Genomic DNA, 20000 nt, shown 5'->3' with positions numbered 1-20000 from the left:
CCATAGCCCCGGAGCTCCATAGCCCCGGAGCTCCATAGCTCCATAGCCCCGGAGCTCCATAGCCCCGGAGCTCCATAGCTCCATAGCCCCGGAGCTCCATAGCCCCGGAGCTCCATAGCTCCATAGCCCCGGAGCTCCATAGCCCCGGAGCTCCATAGCTCCATAGCCCCGGAGCTCCATAGCCCCGGAGCTCCATAGCTCCATAGCCCCGGAGCTCCATAGCCCCGGAGCTCCATAGCCCCGGAGCTCCATAGCCCCGGAGCTCCATAGCCCCAGAGCTCCATACTTCCATAGCCCCAGAGCTCCATAGCTCCATACTTCCATAGCTCCAGCCGCGGAGGGTGCTGGCTGGTGGCTCCATAGCTCCATACTTCCATACTTGCAGCCACGGAGTTGGCTAAAATTGCACTAAGTGCGAAAGCCCATTCATTTACAACGGCGTGTCCGCCAGGCGGCGACATTTCCCCGTTACCGGTGGCTGCGCGGCGGGTGAGTGACAGAGCTTATCCGAGCGGCTGGACCTCTGCGCCGGCGTGGTCGAGCGTGAGGCCCCGGCCCTTTGGCTGCCTGGTACCTAAAACACTTCCATTGATCCAGCCACGGAGGGTGCTGGCTGGTGGCTCCATAGCTCCATAGCTCCATAGCACCAGAGCTCCATAGCTCCATAGCACCAGAGCTCCATAGCTCCATAGCACCAGAGCTCCATAGCTCCATAGCACCAGAGCTCCATAGCTCCATAGCACCAGAGCTCCATAGCTCCATAGCTCCAGGGCTCCATAGCTCCAGGGCTCCATAGCTCCATAGCTCCAGGGCTCCATAGCTCCATACCTCCAGAGCTCCATAGCTCCAGCCTGGGTGGCTGGTGGCTCCATAGCTCCATACTTCCATAGCTCCAGTCAGAGAGTTGGCGAAAATTGCACTAAGTGCGAAAGCCCATTCATTTACAACGGCGTGTCCGCCAGGCGGCGACATTTCCCCGTTACCGGTGGCTGCGTGGCGGGTGAGTGACAGAGCTTATCCGAGCGGCTGGAACTCTGCGCCGGCGTGGTCGAGCGTGAGGCCCCGGCCCTTTGGCTGCCTGGTACCTAAAACACTTCCATTGATCCAGCCACGGAGGGTGCTGGCTGGTGGCTCCATAGCTCCATAGCTCCATAGCACCAGAGCTCCATAGCTCCATAGCACCAGAGCTCCATAGCTCCATAGCACCAGAGCTCCATAGCTCCATAGCACCAGAGCTCCATAGCTCCATAGCACCAGAGCTCCATAGCTCCATAGCACCAGAGCTCCATAGCTCCATAGCACCAGAGCTCCATAGCTCCATAGCACCAGAGCTCCATAGCTCCATAGCACCAGAGCTCCATAGCTCCATAGCACCAGAGCTCCATAGCTCCATAGCACCAGAGCTCCATAGCTCCATAGCACCAGAGCTCCATAGCTCCATAGCTCCAGCCTGGGTGGCTGGTGGCTCCATAGCTCCATACTTCCATAGCTCCAGTCAGAGAGTGTGCTAAAATTGCACTAAGTGCGAAAGCCCATTCATTTACAACGGCGTGTCCACAAGGCGGCGACATTTCCCCGTTACCGGTGGCTGCGCGGCGGGTGAGTGACAGAGCTTATCCGAGCGGCTGGAACTCTGCGCCGGCGTGGTCGAGCGTGAGGCCTCGGCCCTTTGGCTGCCTGGTACCTAAAACACTTCCATTGATCCAGCCACGGAGGGTGCTGGCTGGTGGCTCCATAGCTCCATAGCTCCATACCTCCAGAGCTCCAGAGCTCCATAGCACCAGAGCTCCATAGCTCCATAGCACCAGAGCTCCATAGCACCAGAGCTCCATAGCTCCATAGCACCAGAGCTCCATAGCTCCATAGCACCAGAGCTCCATAGCTCCATAGCACCAGAGCTCCATAGCTCCATAGCTCCATAGCACCAGAGCTCCATAGCTCCATAGCACCAGAGCTCCATAGCTCCATAGCACCAGAGCTCCATAGCTCCATAGCACCAGAGCTCCATAGCTCCATAGCACCAGAGCTCCATAGCTCCATAGCACCAGAGCTCCATAGCTCCATAGCACCAGAGCTCCATAGCTCCATAGCACCAGAGCTCCATAGCTCCATAGCACCAGAGCTCCATAGCTCCATAGCACCAGAGCTCCATAGCTCCATAGCACCAGAGCTCCATAGCTCCATAGCTCCAGCCTGGGTGGCTGGTGGCTCCATAGCTCCATACTTCCATAGCTCCAGTCAGAGAGTGTGCTAAAATTGCACTAAGTGCGAAAGCCCATTCATTTACAACGGCGTGTCCACAAGGCGGCGACATTTCCCCGTTACCGGTGGCTGCGCGGCGGGTGAGTGACAGAGCTTATCCGAGCGGCTGGAACTCTGCGCCGGCGTGGTCGAGCGTGAGGCCTCGGCCCTTTGGCTGCCTGGTACCTAAAACACTTCCATTGATCCAGCCACGGAGGGTGCTGGCTGGTGGCTCCATAGCTCCATAGCTCCATACCTCCAGAGCTCCAGAGCTCCATAGCACCAGAGCTCCATAGCTCCATAGCACCAGAGCTCCATAGCACCAGAGCTCCATAGCTCCATAGCACCAGAGCTCCATAGCTCCATAGCACCAGAGCTCCATAGCTCCATAGCACCAGAGCTCCATAGCTCCATAGCTCCATAGCACCAGAGCTCCATAGCTCCATAGCACCAGAGCTCCATAGCTCCATAGCACCAGAGCTCCATAGCTCCATAGCACCAGAGCTCCATAGCTCCATAGCACCAGAGCTCCATAGCTCCATAGCACCAGAGCTCCATAGCTCCATAGCACCAGAGCTCCATAGCTCCATAGCACCAGAGCTCCATAGCTCCATAGCACCAGAGCTCCATAGCTCCATAGCACCAGAGCTCCATAGCTCCATAGCACCAGAGCTCCATAGCTCCATAGCTCCAGCCTGGGTGGCTGGTGGCTCCATAGCTCCATACTTCCATAGCTCCAGTCAGAGAGTGTGCTAAAATTGCACTAAGTGCGAAAGCCCATTCATTTACAACGGCGTGTCCACAAGGCGGCGACATTTCCCCGTTACCGGTGGCTGCGCGGCGGGTGAGTGACAGAGCTTATCCGAGCGGCTGGAACTCTGCGCCGGCGTGGTCGAGCGTGAGGCCTCGGCCCTTTGGCTGCCTGGTACCTAAAACACTTCCATTGATCCAGCCACGGAGGGTGCTGGCTGGTGGCTCCATAGCTCCATAGCTCCATACCTCCAGAGCTCCAGAGCTCCATAGCACCAGAGCTCCATAGCTCCATAGCACCAGAGCTCCATAGCACCAGAGCTCCATAGCTCCATAGCACCAGAGCTCCATAGCTCCATAGCACCAGAGCTCCATAGCTCCATAGCACCAGAGCTCCATAGCTCCATAGCTCCATAGCACCAGAGCTCCATAGCTCCATAGCACCAGAGCTCCATAGCTCCATAGCACCAGAGCTCCATAGCTCCATAGCACCAGAGCTCCATAGCTCCATAGCTCCATACTTCCATAGCTCCATAGCTCCATACTTCCATAGCACCAGAGCTCCATACCTCCATAGCACCAGAGCTCCATAGCTCCATAGCTCCATACTTCCATAGCTCCATAGCTCCATACTTCCATAGCACCAGAGCTCCATACCTCCATAGCACCAGAGCTCCATAGCTCCATAGCACCAGAGCTCCATAGCTCCATAGCACCAGAGCTCCATAGCTCCATAGCACCAGAGCTCCATAGCTCCATAGCTCCAGGGCTCCATAGCTCCATAGCTCCAGGGCTCCATAGCTCCAGGGCTCCAGGGCTCCATAGCTCCAGGGCTCCATAGCTCCAGGGCTCCAGGGCTCCATAGCTCCAGGGCTCCATAGCTCCAGGGCTCCAGGGCTCCATAGCTCCATACCTCCAGAGCTCCATACCTCCAGAGCTCCATAGCACCAGAGCTCCATGGCTTCAGAGCTCCATAGCACCATAGCTCCATACCTCCAGAGCTCCAGGGCTCCATAGCTCCATAGCTCCATAGCTCCATAGCTCCATACCTCCAGAGCTCCATAGCACCAGAGCTCCAGAGCTCCATAGCTCCAGCCTGGGTGGCTGGTGGCTCCATAGCTCCATACTTCCATAGCTCTAAGTCAGAGAGTTGGCGAAAATTGCACTAAGTGCGAAAGCCCATTCATTTACAACGGCGTGTCCACAAGGCGGCGACATTTCCCCGTTACCGGTGGCTGCGCGGCGGGAGAGTGACAGAGCTCATCCGAGCGGCTGGAACTCTGCGCCGGCGTGGTCGAGCGTGAGGCCTCGGCACTTTGGCCGCCTGGTACCTAAACACTTCCATTGATCCAGCCACGGAGGGTGCTGGCTGGTGGCTCCATACCTCCATAGCTCCATACCTCCAGAGCTCCAGAGCTCCATAGCACCAGAGCTCCATAGCTCCATAGCACCAGAGCTCCATAGCACCAGAGCTCCATAGCTCCATAGCACCAGAGCTCCATAGCTCCATAGCACCAGAGCTCCATAGCTCCATAGCACCAGAGCTCCATAGCACCAGAGCTCCATAGCTCCATAGCACCAGAGCTCCATAGCTCCATAGCACCAGCTCCATAGCTCCATAGCACCAGAGCTCCATAGCTCCATAGCACCAGAGCTCCATAGCTCCATAGCACCAGAGCTCCATAGCTCCATAGCACCAGAGCTCCATAGCTCCATAGCACCAGAGCTCCATAGCTCCATAGCTCCAGGGCTCCATAGCTCCAGGGCTCCAGGGCTCCATAGCTCCAGGGCTCCATAGCTCCAGGGCTCCAGGGCTCCATAGCTCCATACCTCCAGAGCTCCATAGCTCCATACTTCCAGAGCTCCATAGCTCCATAGCACCAGAGCTCCAGAGCTCCATAGCTCCATAGCACCAGAGCTCCATAGCACCAGAGCTCCATAGCTCCAGCCTGGGTGGCTGGTGGCTCCATAGCTCCATACTTCCATAGCTCCAGTCAGAGAGTTGGCGAAAATTGCACTAAGTGCGAAAGCCCATTCATTTACAAGGGCGTGTCCACAAGGCGGCGACATTTCCCCGTTACCGGTGGCTGCGCGGCAGGAGAGTGACAGAGCTTATCCGAGCGGCTGGAACTCTGCGCCGGCGTGGTCGAACGGCTGGCCTCGGTAGTTGAGGTACCAGGGGTGGGCCGGGGAGCTCCAGGCGGGTCTTGTGAGAGAGTGAAGCCGAGCGGCTGGAACTCTGGGCCGGCCTGGTCGAGCGGCTGGCCTCGGTAGTTGAGGTACCAGGGGCGGGCTGGGGAGCTCCAGGCGGGGCTTGTGAGAGAGTGAAGCCGAGCGGCTGGAACTCTGGGCCGGCGTGGTTGAGCCACGGAGGGTGCTGGCTGGTGGCTCCATAGCTCCATAGCTCCATAGCTCCATAGCTCCATACTTCCATAGCTCCATACTTCCATAGCTCCAGACTTCCATAGCTCCATAGCTCCATAGCTCCATAGCTCCATAGCTCCATAGCACCAGAGCTCCAGAGCTCCATAGCACCAGAGCTCCAGAGCTCCATAGCTCCATAGCTCCATAGCCCCAGAGCTCCATAGCTCCATAGCTCCATAGCTCCAGAGCTCCATACTTCCATAGCTCCAGAGCTCCAGCCTGTCTGGTGGCTCCATAGCTCCATAGCTCCATACTTGCAGCCACGGAGCTGGCGAAAATTGCACTAAGTGCGAAAGCCCATTCATTTACAACGGCGTGTCCACAAGGCGGCGACATTTCCCCGTTACCGGTGGCTGCTTAGCGGGAGAGTGACAGAGCTTATCCGAGCGGCTGGAACTCTGGGCCGGCCTGGTCGAGCGGCTGGCCTCGGTAGTTGAGGTACCAGGGGCGGGCTGGGGAGCTCCAGGCGGGGCTTGTGAGAGAGTGTAGCCGAGCGGCTGGAACTCTGGGCCGGCGTGGTTGAGCAGCATGCCCGCGGAGGTGGCTCTTCCATAGGCACGGAGGGTGCTGGAGCTCCACACTTCCCTAGGCACGGAGGGTGCTGGAGCTCCACACTTCCATAGGCAGGGAGGGTGCTGGAGCTCCACACTTCCATAGGCAGGGAGGGTGCTGGAGCTCCACACTTCCATAGGCAGGGAGGGTGCTGGAGCTCCACACTTCCATAGGCAGGGAGGGTGCTGGAGCTCCACACTTCCATAGGCAGGGAGGGTGCTGGAGCTCCACACTTCCATAGGCAGGGAGGGTGCTGGAGCTCCACACTTCCATAGGCAGGGAGGGTGCTGGAGCTCCACACTTCCATAGGCAGGGAGGGTGCTGGAGCTCCACACTTCCATAGGCAGGGAGGGTGCTGGAGCTCCACACTTCCATAGGCAGGGAGGGTGCTGGAGCTCCACACTTCCATAGGCAGGGAGGGTGCTGGAGCTCCACACTTCCATAGGCAGGGAGGGTGCTGGAGCTCCACACTTCCATAGGCAGGGAGGGTGCTGGAGCTCCACACTTCCATAGGCAGGGAGGGTGCTGGAGCTCCACACTTCCATAGGCAGGGAGGGTGCTGGAGCTCCACACTTCCATAGGCAGGGAGGGTGCTGGAGCTCCACACTTCCATAGGCAGGGAGGGTGCTGGAGCTCCACACTTCCATAGGCAGGGAGGGTGCTGGAGCTCCACACTTCCATAGGCAGGGAGGGTGCTGGAGCTCCACACTTCCATAGGCAGGGAGGGTGCTGGAGCTCCACACTTCCATAGGCAGGGAGGGTGCTGGAGCTCCACACTTCCATAGGCAGGGAGGGTGCTGGAGCTCCACACTTCCATAGGCAGGGAGGGTGCTGGAGCTCCACACTTCCATAGGCAGGGAGGGTGCTGGAGCTCCACACTTCCATAGGCAGGGAGGGTGCTGGAGCTCCACACTTCCATAGGCAGGGAGGGTGCTGGAGCTCCACACTTCCATAGGCAGGGAGGGTGCTGGAGCTCCACACTTCCATAGGCAGGGAGGGTGCTGGAGCTCCACACTTCCATAGGCAGGGAGGGTGCTGGAGCTCCACACTTCCATAGGCAGGGAGGGTGCTGGAGCTCCACACTTCCATAGGCAGGGAGGGTGCTGGAGCTCCACACTTCCATAGGCAGGGAGGGTGCTGGAGCTCCACACTTCCATAGGCAGGGAGGGTGCTGGAGCTCCACACTTCCATAGGCAGGGAGGGTGCTGGAGCTCGACACTTCCATAGGCAGGGAGGGTGCTGGAGCTCCACACTTCCATAGGCAGGGAGGGTGCTGGAGCTCCACACTTCCATAGGCAGGGAGGGTGCTGGAGCTCCACACTTCCATAGGCAGGGAGGGTGCTGGAGCTCCACACTTCCATAGGCAGGGAGGGTGCTGGAGCTCCACACTTCCATAGGCAGGGAGGGTGCTGGAGCTCCACATCCACACTTCCAGCCACTGCATGCTGGCACTTCCACCTTGCTTGCTAAGTCGGCGTGATCTTGCCCAAAAAGTCCCTCCTCACCTCCAGCTGGAAGTGGAAAAAAATCCTCCACCTGCTTGGCCGAGGTTCTGGAAGCCAGCAGCTCGCAGAATGTTGCCAAAGTTTCACTGGAAGGAAAAGAAAAGAGAAGACCGAGTGCGCATTTCACCTACCGCCGAATGTCCACAAGAGGGAAGTGTCACTCCGTCGCAGAATCTGCGCCGACGCACTCGGCACCCTTCGAATTTATGGTGCCGGTGCGGGTGTTCTGGGTGCAAAAAGGCCGCCCAAGTGGTAGAAAAAAATCAGACTTCGTCTCTTAGGTCGAAATTAATGCCAAGTTTTGAAATGCGCTGGCAGGGGTGGACCAGGGCCCGTTAGAAGTGCTTAGCCGAGGTCCTGGAAGCCTAACCCGGCGTGATCTTGTGCAAAAAGCCGCTGCTGAGCTCCAGCTGGAAGTGTAAAAAGAACCGGGCTGGATCAAAAAAAGAACCGGGCGGCCCGTTAAAATTGCTTAGCCGAGGTCCTGGAACCCTAACCCGGCGTGATCTTGTGCAAAAAGCCGCTGCTGAGCTCCAGCTGGAAGTGTAAAAAGAACCGGGCTGGTTCAAAAAAAGAACCGGGCGACCCGTTAGAAGTGCTTAGCCGAGGTCCTGGAAGCCTAACCCGGCGTGATCTTGTGCAAAAAGCCGCTGCTGAGCTCCAGCTGGAAGTGGAAAAAGAACCGGGCTGGATCAAAAAAGAACCGGGCGACCCGTTAAAATTGCTTAGCCGAGGTCCTGGAAGCCTAACACGGCGTGTTCTTGTGCAAAAAGCCGCTCCCGAGCTCCAGCTGGAAGTGTAAAAAGAACCAGGCTGGATAAAAAAAAGAACCGGGCTGGATCAAAAAAGAACCGGGCGACCCGTTAAAATTGCTTAGCCGAGGTCCTGGAAGCCTAACACGGCGTGATCTTGTGCAAAAAGCCGCTCCCGAGCTCCAGCTGGAAGTGTAAAAAGAACCGGGCTGGATAAAAAAAGAACCGGGCTGGATCAAAAAAGAACCGGGCGGCCCGTTAAAATTGCTTAGCCGAGGTCCTGGAAGCCTAACACGGCGTGATCTTGTGCAAAAAGCCGCTCCCGAGCTCCAGCTGGAAGTGTAAAAAGAACCGGGCTGGATCAAAAAAGAACCGGGCTGGATAAAAAAAAGAACCGGGCGGCCCGTTAAAATTGCTTAGCCGAGGTCCTGGAAGCCTAACCCGGCGTGATCTTGTGCAAAAAGCCGCTCCCGAGCTCCAGCTGGAAGTGTAAAAAGAACCGGGCTGGATAAAAAAAGAACCGGGCTGGATAAAAAAAAGAACCGGGCGACCCGTTAAAATTGCTTAGCCGAGGTCCTGGAAGCCTAACACGGCGTGATCTTGTGCAAAAAGCCGCTCCCGAGCTCCAGCTGGAAGTGTAAAAAGAACCGGGCTGGATCAAAAAAGAACCGGGCTGGATAAAAAAAAAGAACCGGGCGACCCGTTAAAATTGCTTAGCCGAGGTCCTGGAAGCCTAACCCGGCGTGATCTTGTGCAAAAAGCCGCTCCCGAGCTCCAGCTGGAAGTGTAAAAAGAACCGGGCTGGATAAAAAAAGAACCGGGCTGGATCAAAAAAAGAACCGGGCGACCCGTTAAAATTGCTTAGCCGAGGTCCTGGAAGCCTAACACGGCGTGATCTTGTGCAAATAGCCGCTCCCGAGCTCCAGCTGGAAGTGTAAAAAGAACCAGGCTGGATAAAAAAAAGAACCGGGCTGGATCAAAAAAGAACCGGGCGACCCGTTAAAATTGCTTAGCCGAGGTCCTGGAAGCCTAACCCGGCGTGATCTTGTGCAAAAAGCCGCTCCCGAGCTCCAGCTGGAAGTGTAAAAAGAACCAGGCTGGATAAAAAAAAGAACCGGGCTGGATCAAAAAAGAACCGGGCGACCCGTTAAAATTGCTGAGCCGAGGTCCTGGAAGCCTAACACGGCGTGATCTTGTGCAAAAAGCCGCTCCCGAGCTCCAGCTGGAAGTGTAAAAAGAACCGGGCTGGATAAAAAAAAGAACCGGGCTGGATCAAAAAAAGAACCGGGCGACCCGTTAAAATTGCTTAGCCGAGGTCCTGGAAGCCTAACACGGCGTGTTCTTGTGCAAAAAGCCGCTCCCGAGCTCCAGCTGGAAGTGTAAAAAGAACCAGGCTGGATAAAAAAAAGAACCGGGCTGGATCAAAAAAGAACCGGGCGACCCGTTAAAATTGCTTAGCCGAGGTCCTGGAAGCCTAACACGGCGTGATCTTGTGCAAAAAGCCGCTCCCGAGCTCCAGCTGGAAGTGTAAAAAGAACCAGGCTGGATAAAAAAAAGAACCGGGCTGGATCAAAAAAGAACCGGGCGACCCGTTAAAATTGCTTAGCCGAGGTCCTGGAAGCCTAACACGGCGTGTTCTTGTGCAAAAAGCCGCTCCCGAGCTCCAGCTGGAAGTGTAAAAAGAACCAGGCTGGATAAAAAAAAGAACCGGGCTGGATCAAAAAAGAACCGGGCGACCCGTTAAAATTGCTTAGCCGAGGTCCTGGAAGCCTAACACGGCGTGATCTTGTGCAAAAAGCCGCTCCCGAGCTCCAGCTGGAAGTGTAAAAAGAACCGGGCTGGATAAAAAAAAGAACCGGGCTGGATCAAAAAAGAACCGGGCGACCCGTTAAAATTGCTTAGCCGAGGTCCTGGAAGCCTAACACGGCGTGATCTTGTGCAAAAAGCCGCTCCCGAGCTCCAGCTGGAAGTGTAAAAAGAACCAGGCTGGATAAAAAAAAGAACCGGGCTGGATCAAAAAAGAACCGGGCGACCCGTTAAAATTGCTTAGCCGAGGTCCTGGAAGCCTAACACGGCGTGATCTTGTGCAAAAAGCCGCTCCCGAGCTCCAGCTGGAAGTGTAAAAAGAACCGGGCTGGATAAAAAAAGAACCGGGCTGGATAAAAAAAAGAACCGGGCGACCCGTTAAAATTGCTTAGCCGAGGTCCTGGAAGCCTAACACGGCGTGATCTTGTGCAAAAAGCCGCTCCCGAGCTCCAGCTGGAAGTGTAAAAAGAACCGGGCTGGATAAAAAAAGAACCGGGCTGGATCAAAAAAGAACCGGGGGACCCGTTAAAATTGCTTAGCCGAGGTCCTGGAAGCCTAACCCGGCGTGATCTTGTGCAAAAAGCCGCTCCCGAGCTCCAGCTGGAAGTGTAAAAAGAACCGGGCTGGATAAAAAAAGAACCGGGCTGGATCAAAAAAAGAACCGGGCGACCCGTTAAAATTGCTTAGCCGAGGTCCTGGAAGCCTAACACGGCGTGATCTTGTGCAAATAGCCGCTCCCGAGCTCCAGCTGGAAGTGTAAAAAGAACCAGGCTGGATAAAAAAAAGAACCGGGCTGGATCAAAAAAGAACCGGGCGACCCGTTAAAATTGCTTAGCCGAGGTCCTGGAAGCCTAACCCGGCGTGATCTTGTGCAAAAAGCCGCTCCCGAGCTCCAGCTGGAAGTGTAAAAAGAACCAGGCTGGATAAAAAAAAGAACCGGGCTGGATCAAAAAAGAACCGGGCGACCCGTTAAAATTGCTTAGCCGAGGTCCTGGAAGCCTAACACGGCGTGATCTTGTGCAAAAAGCCGCTCCCGAGCTCCAGCTGGAAGTGTAAAAAGAACCAGGCTGGATAAAAAAAGAACCGGGCTGGATCAAAAAAGAACCGGGCGACCCGTTAAAATTGCTTAGCCGAGGTCCTGGAAGCCTAACCCGGCGTGATCTTGCCCGAAATTCGACCTCTATACTTCCATTTTAGGTACCAGGCGCTCATAGTGTGTTGGTCCCACTAGTCAGTGTACTGGTCCCACTCGCTAGTGTACTGGTCCCCCTAGTCAGTGTACTCATCCAGTTACCCCCCGTTTTCCAAAACACCATCGGCACGTATAAGGGGGGGACTCCTGAGAGAGATGAGGTATATGGCAGCGCAACACCAATCCGCTCCGCGCTGGTTCCCATGTCGGCTACGGATGAATAAAACCAGCCTGTCCCCCCTGGAGCTCACGAGACACGGAATTTTTTCTAAGTGCCAACGGCTCTTCCGAGCAAACGTGTCCGCTCCGGCTGGTTCCCCCGTCGGCCTCGAATGACGAAAAATGCCGGTCTCCGCCCGGAGCTCATGACAAACGAAAAATTTTCTAAGTGCCAACGGCACTAGCGAGCGAATGTGTCCGCTCGGCGCTGGTTCCCGGGTCGAACCCGGAAGACAAAAAACGCCGGTCTCCGCCCGGAGCTCATGACAAACGAAAAATTTTCTAAGTGCCAACGGCACTAGCGAGCGAATGTGTCCGCTCGGCGCTGGTTCCCGGGTCGAACCCGGAAGACGAAAAACGCCGGTCTCCGCCCGGAGCTCATGACAAACGAAAAATTTTCTAAGTGCCAACGGCACTAGCGAGCGAATGTGTCCGCTCGGCGCTGGTTCCCGGGTCGAACCCGGAAGACGAAAAACGCCGCTCTCCGCCCGGAGCTCATGACAAACGAAAAATTTTCTAAGTGCCAACGGCACTAGCGAGCGAATGTGTCCGCTCGGCGCTGGTTCCCGGGTCGAACCCGGAAGACGAAAAACGCCGCTCTCCGCCCGGAGCTCATGACAAATGAAAAATTTTCTAAGTGCCAACGGCACTAGCGAGCGAATGTGTCCGCTCGGCGCTGGTTCCCGGGTCGAACCCGGAAGACGAAAAACGCCGCTCTCCGCCCGGAGCTCATGACAAACGAAAAATTTTCTAAGTGCCAACGGCACTAGCGAGCGAATGTGTCCGCTCGGCGCTGGTTCCCGGGTCGAACCCGGAAGACGAAAAACGCCGCTCTCCGCCCGGAGCTCATGACAAACGAAAAATTTTCTAAGTGCCAACGGCACTAGCGAGCGAATGTGTCCGCTCGGCGCTGGTTCCCGGGTCGAACCCGGAAGACGAAAAACGCCGCTCTCCGCCCGGAGCTCATGACAAACGAAAAATTTTCTAAGTGCCAACGGCACTAGCGAGCGAATGTGTCCGCTCGGCGCTGGTTCCCGGGTCGAACCCGGAAGACGAAAAACGCCGGTCTCCGCCCGGAGCTCATGACAAACGAAAAATTTTCTAAGTGCCAACGGCACTAGCGAGCGAATGTGTCCGCTCGGCGCTGGTTCCCGGGTCGAACCCGGAAGACGAAAAACGCCGGTCTCCGCCCGGAGCTCATGACAAACGAAAAATTTTCTAAGTGCCAACGGCACTAGCGAGCGAATGTGTCCGCTCGGCGCTGGTTCCCGGGTCGAACCCGGAAGACGAAAAACGCCGGTCTCCGCCCGGAGCTCATGACAAACGAAAAATTTTCTAAGTGCCAACGGCACTAGCGAGCGAATGTGTCCGCTCGGCGCTGGTTCCCGGGTCGAACCCGGAAGACGAAAAACGCCGGTCTCCGCCCGGAGCTCATGACAAACGAAAAATTTTCTAAGTGCCAACGGCACTAGCGAGCGAATGTGTCCGCTCGGCGCTGGTTCCCGGGTCGGACCCGGAAGACGAAAAACGCCGGTCCTCGCCTGGAGGTCCCAGCAAAATCGGCGAAAAAACGACTAAGTGTCAACTTTCGAAAAAACGGCTAAGTGTCGACTTTCGAAAAAACGGCTAAGTGTCAACTTTCGAAAAAACGGCTAAGTGTCAACTTTCGAAAAAACGACTAAGTGCCCACGGCTCTGCGGGGCTTGTGAGTCCGCCCCGCGCCGGTTCGGCGGTCGGCCTCAAAAAGCAAAAAATCAGCCTCTCTCCCTGGAGCTCACCAAAAATTTGTCGAAATTTTTCTAAGTTCTCCTCGAGGTACCAGGGGGTGAGGTACCCGGGCTAAGGTGCAGTACCTTTTTTGGTCTTCAGGTGCGCCAGAGTACAATGAAATGGTCCCAGTAGTCAGTGTACTCATCGACTTTCCCCCCGTTTTCCAAAGCACCTCGTTTACGAGTATGGAGGAGATGGTGCTGGTCTCCCCACGGCGTCGGACACGCCGTCCTCGACAGCACAAGGTCGGATAGAAGACCTGGAAAGCGCCGTGGCACGCGCTGGAGGTGGGCACTTTGGCGAAAAAACGACTAAGTGTCAACTTTCGAAAAAACGACTAAGTGTCAACTTTCGAAAAAACGGCTAAGTGTCAACTTTCGAAAAAACGACTAAGTGTCACCTCTCTGAAAAAATGGCAAAGTGTCGCCTCTCTGAAAATTTTCTAAGTGCCCACGGCTCTGCGGGCTCGTGCATCCGAGCCGCGCCGGTTCTGCAACCGGCCTAGAATGACGAAAAATAACGGTCTCCTCCTGGAGCTCACAGCCAATTGTGGCGAAAAAGTGGCAAAGTGCCCACGGCTCTGCGGGCTCGTGCATCCGACCCGCGCCGGTTCTGCAGCCGGCCTAGAATGACGAAAAATAACGGTCTCCTCCTGGAGCTCACAGCCAACTTGGCAAAAAGTTTCTAAGTGCCCACGGCCCTGCCGAGCTTTGGCGTCCGCCCAGCGCCGGTTCCGCAGTCGGCCTCCAATGACGAAAAATAACGGTCTCCTCCTGGAGCTCACAGCCAACTTGGCAAAAAGTTTCTAAGTGCCCACGGCCCTGCCGAGCTTTGGCGTCCGCCCAGCGCCGGTTCCGCAGTCGGCCTCGAATGACGAAAAATAACGGTCTCCTCCTGGAGCTCACAGCCAACTTGGCAAAAAGTTTCTAAGTGCCCACGGCCCTGCCGAGCTTTGGCGTCCGCCCAGCGCCGGTTCCGCAGTCGGCCTCGAATGACGAAAAATAACGGTCTCCTCCTGGAGCTCACAGCCAACTTGGCAAAAAGTTTCTAAGTGCCCACGGCCCTGCCGAGCTTTGGCGTCCGCTCAGCGCCGGTTCCGCAGTCGGCCTCGAATGACGAAAAATAACGGTCTCCTCCTGGAGCTCACAGCCAACTTGGCAAAAAGTTTCTAAGTGCCCACGGCCCTGCCGAGCTTTGGCGTCCGCCCAGCGCCGGTTCCGCAGTCGGCCTCGAATGACGAAAAATAACGGTCTCCTCCTGGAGCTCACAGCCAACTTGGCAAAAAGTTTCTAAGTGCCCACGGCCATGCCGAGCTTTGGCGTCCGCTCAGCGCCGGTTCCGCAGTCGGCCTCGAATGACGAAAAATAACGGTCTCCTCCTGGAGCTCACAGCCAACTTGGCAAAAAGTTTCTAAGTGCCCACGGCCCTGCCGAGCTTTGGCGTCCGCTCAGCGCCGGTTCCGCAGTCGGCCTCGAATGACGAAAAATGACGGTCTCCTCCTGGAGCTCACAGCCAACTTGGCAAAAAGTTTCTAAGTGCCCACGGCCCTGCCGAGCTTTGGCGTCCGCCCAGCGCCGGTTCCGCAGTCGGCCTCGAATGACGAAAAATGACGGTCTCCTCCTGGAGCTCACAGCCAACTTGGCAAAAAGTTTCTAAGTGCCCACGGCCCTGCCGAGCTTTGGCGTCCGCCCAGCGCCGGTTCCGCAGTCGGCCTCGAATGACGAAAAATGACGGTCTCCTCCTGGAGCTCACAGCCAACTTGGCAAAAAGTTTCTAAGTGTCACATCTCTGAAAAAACGGCTAAGTGTCGACTTTCGAAAAAACGGCTAAGTGTCAACTTTCGAAAAAACGGCTAAGTGTCGCCTCTCTGAAAAAACGGCAAAGTGTCAACTTTCGAAAAAACGACAGAGTGTCGCCTCTCTGAAAAAACGACTAAGTGTCGACTCTGAGAAAATGGCAAAGTGCCCACGGCTCTGCGGGCTCGTGCATCCGACCCGCGCCGGTTCCCCAGCCGGCCTGAAATAAGGCAAAACCAGCCTCTCCGCCTGGAGCTCAGAGCCAACTTGGCGAATATTTTCTAAGTGCCCACGGCTCTGCGTGGCTACGGCGTCTGCCCAGCGCCGGTTCCTGGGTCGAACCCCGAGGACGAGGAATGCCGGTCTCCGCCTGGAGGTCCCAGCTTAATCGGCGAAAATTTTCTAAGTGCCCACGGCTCTGCCGGGCTCGTGCATCCGACCCGCGCCGGTTCCCCAGCCGGCCTGAAATAAGGCAAAACCAGGCTCTCCCCCTGGAGCTCAGAGCCAATTGTGGCGAAAAAACGACTAAGTGTCAACTTTCGAAAAAACGACTAAGTGTCAACTTTCCAAAAAAACGGCTAAGTGTCGACTTTCGAAAAAACGGCTAAGTGTCAACTTTCGAAAAAACGACTAAGTGTCGCCTCTGAAAAAACGACTAAGTGTCGCCTCTCTGAAAAAACGACTAAGTGCCCACGGCTCTGCGGTGCTTGTGAGTCCGCCCCGCGCCGGTTCGGCGGTCGGCCTCAAAAAGCGAAAAATCAGCCTCTCTCCCTGGAGCTCACCAAAAATTTGTCGAAATTTTTCTAAGTTCTCCTCGAGGTACCAGGGGGTGAGGTACCCGGGCTAAGGTGCAGTACCTTTTTTGGTCTTCAGGTGCGCCAGAGTACAATGAAATGGTCCCAGTAGTCAGTGTACTCATCGACTTTCCCCCCGTTTTCCAAAGCACCCCGTTTACGAGTATGGAGGAGATGGTGCTGGTCTCCCCACGGCGTCGGACACGCCGTCCTCGACAGCACAAGGTCGGATAGAAGACCTGAAAAGCGCCGTGGCACGCGCTGGAGGTGTCACTGTGGCGAAAAAGTGACTAAGTGTCAACTTTCGAAAAAACGGCTAAGTGTCAACTTTCGAAAAAACGGCTAAGTGTCAACTTTCGAAAAAACGGCTAAGTGTCAACTTTCGAAAAAACGACTAAGTGTCGCCTCTCTGAAAAAACGGCAAAGTGTCAACTTTCGAAAAAACGACTAAGTGTCAACTTTCGAAAAAACGACTAAGTGTCACCTCTCTGAAAAAATGGCAAAGTGTCAACTGCGAATGTGGTGGTGCATGGAAGGAAGTGGAGGACGGCCGCCTCCTTAAACACAGGCCGAAGAGGAGCGTCAGGGCCGGCTCCTTAAACACGGACCGAGTGTCGCCCTTAACACAGACCAAGCGGAGGACGGCCGCCTCCCTAAATACAGGCCGAACCGGAGCGCGAGGGCCGCTCCTTAAACACGGACCGAGTGTCGCCCTTAACACAGACCAAGGGGAGGACGGCCGCCTCCTTAAACACAGGCCGGAGAGGAGCGTCAGGGCCAGGCTCCTCAAACATGGACCGAGTGTCGCCCTTAACACAGACCAAGGGGAGGACGGCCGCCTCCTTAAACACAGGCCGGAGAGGAGCGTCAGGGCCAGGCTCCTCAAACATGGACCGAGTGTCGCCCTTAACACAGACCAAGGGGAGGACGGCCGCCTCCTTAAACACAGGCCGGAGAGGAGCGTCAGGGCCAGGCTCCTCAAACATGGACCGAGTGTCGCCCTTAACACAGACCAAGGGGAGGACGGCCGCCTCCTTAAACACAGGCCGGAGAGGAGCGTCAGGGCCAGGCTCCTCAAACATGGACCGAGTGTCGCCCTTAACACGGACCAAGGGGAGGACGGCCGCCTCCTTAAACACAGGCCGGAGAGGAGCGTCAGGGCCAGGCTCCTCAAACATGGACCGAGTGTCGCCCTTAACACGGACCAAGGGGAGGACGGCCGCCTCCTTAAACACAGGCCGGAGAGGAGCGTCAGGGCCAGGCTCCTCAAACATGGACAGAGTGTCGCCCTTAACACAGACCAAGCGGAGGACGGCCGCCTCCCTAAATACAGGCCGAACCGGAGCGCGAGTGTCGCTCCTTAAACACGGACCGAGTGGAGGACGGCCGCCTCCTTAAACACAGGCCGAACAAAATGACACAAAGTGTCAACTGCGAATGTTGTCCATCCAAGGAAGGAGCGTGATGCCCGGCCGGCTCCTTAAACACAGGCCGAGAGTCGCCCCGGACGGTCCGCCTCGCGGCGCCCGTCTGCTCGGATAAAATGACACAAAGTGTCAACTACGAATGTTGTCCATCCAAGGAGGGAGCGTGATGCCCGGCCGGCTCCGAAAACACAGGCCGAGAGTCGCCCCGGACGGTCCGCCTCGCGGCGCCCGTCTGCTCGGATAAAATGACACAAAGTGTCAACTGCGAATGTTGTCCATCCAAGGAAGGAGCGTGATGCCCGGCCGGCTCCTTAAACACAGGCCGAGAGTCGCCCCGGACGGTCCGCCTCGCGGCGCCCGCCCGCTCGGATAAAATGACACAAAGTGTCAACTACGAATGTTGTCCATCCAAGGAAGGAGCGTGATGCCCGGCCGGCTCCTTAAACACAGGCCGAGAGTCGCCCCGGACGGTCGCCTCGCGGCGCCCGTCTGCTCGGATAAAATGACACAAAGTGTCAACTACGAATGTTGTCCATCCAAGGAGGGAGCGTGATGCCCGGCCGGCTCCGAAAACACAGGCCGAGAGTCGCCCCGGACGGTCCGCCTCGCGGCGCCCGTCTGCTCGGATAAAATGACACAAAGTGTCAACTGCGAATGTTGTCCATCCAAGGAAGGAGCGTGATGCCCGGCCGGCTCCTTAAACACAGGCCGAGAGTCGCCCCGGACGGTCCGCCTCGCGGCGCCCGCCCGCTCGGATAAAATGACACAAAGTGTCAACTACGAATGTTGTCCATCCAAGGAGGGAGCGTGAGGCCCGGCCGGCTCCGAAAACACAGGCCGAGAGTCGCCCCGGACGGTCCGCCTCTCGAGGCGCCCGCCCGCTCGGATAAAATGACACAAAGTGTCAACTACGAATGTTGTCCATCCAAGGAGGGAGCGTGATGCCCGGCCGGCTCCGAAAACACAGGCCGAGAGTCGCCCCGGACGGTCCGCCTCGCGGCGCCCGTCTGCTCGGATAAAATGACACAAAGTGTCAACTGCGAATGTTGTCCATCCAAGGAAGGAGCGTGATGCCCGGCCGGCTCCTTAAACACAGGCCGAGAGTCGCCCCGGACGGTCCGCCTCGCGGCGCCCGCCCGCTCGGATAAAATGACACAAAGTGTCAACTACGAATGTTGTCCATCCAAGGAGGGAGCGTGAGGCCCGGCCGGCTCCGAAAACACAGGCCGAGAGTCGCCCCGGACGGTCCGCCTCTCGAGGCGCCCGCCCGCTCGGATAAAATGACACAAAGTGTCAACTACGAATGTTGTCCATCCAAGGAGGGAGCGTGATGCCCGGCCGGCTCCGAAAACACAGGCCGAGAGTCGCCCCGGACGGTCCGCCTCGCGGCGCCCGTCTGCTCGGATAAAATGACACAAAGTGTCAACTACGAATGTTGTCCATCCAAGGAGGGAGCGTGAGGCCCGGCCGGCTCCGAAAACACAGGCCGAGAGTCGCCCCGGACGGTCCGCCTCTCGAGGCGCCCGCCCGCTCGGATAAAATGACACAAAGTGTCAACTACGAATGTTGTCCATCCAAGGAGGGAGCGTGATGCCCGGCCGGCTCCGAAAACACAGGCCGAGATTCGACCCCGGACGGGCCGTCTTCTCCCGGCGCCCGCCCGCGTACGCCCCCCATCCCCGGTCGCCCGTCTGCTCCCGGCGGGCCTCCGAGTACCCCCTCACCCAACTGACCGACTGGCACTCATGACCCGCCTTGGTAGGGCCTCCATCGGCCTCGGCTCGTCCGACGTCGGGTGGACGGTTCCTACCCACTGCGGGTCGCACTCTAGCGCCCCGGCCGCCGCGTGAGCGTGCGCTCCCCGCGCCGCCCCGCAGGCCCCGGCGCGACCGTACTGCGGCGAGACCGAGACGACCCGGTTTGGCATCCATCCCACCTAGCCACGATCCACGGAGGCCGAGCGAGCGGCTGAGTGTCGGGCGCCGCGCGTGCGAGCGTCCGCCGGCCGCGCCGGTCCTTCCGCGAATGTCGTTTCTCAAACCCTCCGGCTTGATAGCGGCGGCACCACGGGAAGCCGTCCACACACACCGTCCGACCTCTATCCGAAAAGCCTTCCCGACCAACCGCGGTCGCGGGGGCGTCTGTCGCTCCGCATCGGGGGGGCGTATGGCTTCCGCGCTACGCGCTGCGGGCTCGGGGGGGCCGCAACGGCTGAGTCTGACTCGGCCGGGGCGCAGCTTCCCTCCCGGCAGTCAGCAATAGTGCCGATCGCGCCTGCCACCAGCCCCCTCCCCGACGGGTTCGTCGGCGCCGGCTGGCCGCCGTCCGCCTTCGTTCCCCGAGGGTTCCCAACCAGCGCCGATCCAACTCCGCATCCTGGCCGCACGCAGTGCGTGCCTCGCGCGGGTAAGTCGCCGGCGCAGCGCCGCAGCTCCCGACCCCCGCGTACGGGAATAGTTGAGGGCCTCAGCGGGCCGCACCGACCGAGTCCGACTCGGGCCGGGGCGCAGATTCCCGCTTGGGTGACCGAACGTTCTCTGCTCGGGCCGGAGGGCCGACGCCCGTCCCCCCCCGTCGTCCCCCACGGACCGCCTCCGAGGCCACCTCGCACGGCTCATCCTCGGCTCCCTACCAATGCTTAATCGATGGGGCCGCCCGGCCGGATTCGCGCCACCCTGTCCACCGCGAGTCTCCCCAGACTAACCCGAGTTACCGCCCAGCTCGCCTAACCTTGCACTCGCTCTGCCAAACGGTCGTGTAGTCGGCGGGCCG

The sequence above is a fragment of the Syngnathus leptorhynchus genome, unplaced genomic scaffold (assembly GCF_054491065.1).
Source record: "Syngnathus leptorhynchus isolate UIUO unplaced genomic scaffold, UIUO_Slep HiC_scaffold_86, whole genome shotgun sequence".
Lineage (NCBI taxonomy): Eukaryota > Metazoa > Chordata > Actinopteri > Syngnathiformes > Syngnathidae > Syngnathus > Syngnathus leptorhynchus.
Note: the sequence above shows the minus strand (reverse complement) of the source record.